This window comes from Cebus imitator, unplaced genomic scaffold (genome assembly GCF_001604975.1).
Source record: "Cebus imitator isolate Cc_AM_T3 unplaced genomic scaffold, Cebus_imitator-1.0 Scaffold1615, whole genome shotgun sequence".
NCBI classification, from domain to species: Eukaryota; Metazoa; Chordata; class Mammalia; order Primates; family Cebidae; genus Cebus; species Cebus imitator.
The window spans coordinates 5,808-6,890 of record NW_016108930.1 but is presented as its reverse complement, the minus strand read 5'-3'; positions in this window follow the sequence as shown (position 1 = coordinate 6,890).

Sequence of the window (1,083 nt, the reverse complement as noted above, 5' to 3'; positions counted from 1 at the left end):
ACATTGCTTGCATTAATTAATGTATATACCTGTGTCTATTTATATATATGAAGTTAATGCATTTTTTCTAAACATATTTTGAAATTCAATTTCCATTTTAAAGACATATGCTTATTAAATAAAACGTGAGGGGGAAGTTAAAAAAATTACCCATAGTTCCATCACCCAAAGGCATCTATAGTTAGCACATTTGAGTGTACTTCTCCATATTTTCTTTCAGGGTGTTTAAAAAAGTAGTTGTGATCATGTGCTGTATAACCATATTTTCACTAAGTCAAATCCATTTCCTTTAATTACAAAATAGTATGCCTTGCCCATTGTTGTCATTCTCCCTGCTCTGAGTGACAGGTTCTCAGAGAAATCACAGGCAACTATGTCCTGAGCATGCAGAAGGCTCATGAGACTGTCCTGTGGTTGGAACAAGGCCCTGCAGGGAGTGACCAGTGCCTGGGGGTGCCAGACACACAACAGGCAGTTCCCTCTGTGCATATCCTTTTTATTTTCACTACTAACATGTGTGTGAAGGGCCAGCTTCTTTTCCCTGTTAACTTATATCCAAAATTTCCTAAGGGAATCAACACTCCTTTATTCTCTGCTTTTTGGATAGGGCTGCAATTGTGGCAAAGTGGAGGCATCGGGACCCTTGCCAAGGCCCTGAGAAGGGTTATACATTTTTTCAAAATTTAATAAAATAAATACTTGAACCACAATTGGTTAAGACTGCTACATCTTTCCACCTGCCCCACCTGCCACCCCAACACTCATATACTTTCCTTTATGCAGGGTGGTGGTGAGTGGTCATGTGAGAGCATTTTATTGTTATAATATCTTTTTTAACAGAGCCTGACAAATTGTGTAATTCCTAGGATCTAAAAACCTGTTCATCTCTGAATTGCAAATATGTATGTAATGTATTTTAAATATAAATATATATCTGTGTGTATTTATATATATACATATTTTAACAGCTTTTTCAATTGCTTTGTACTGTAAACATAATTTATTTATTGTTGGCTAGCCTTATTTAAGTCAGAGGAAATTTCACAGCCATGAGTGTTACAGACAGGATTTCTAATGAGCTCC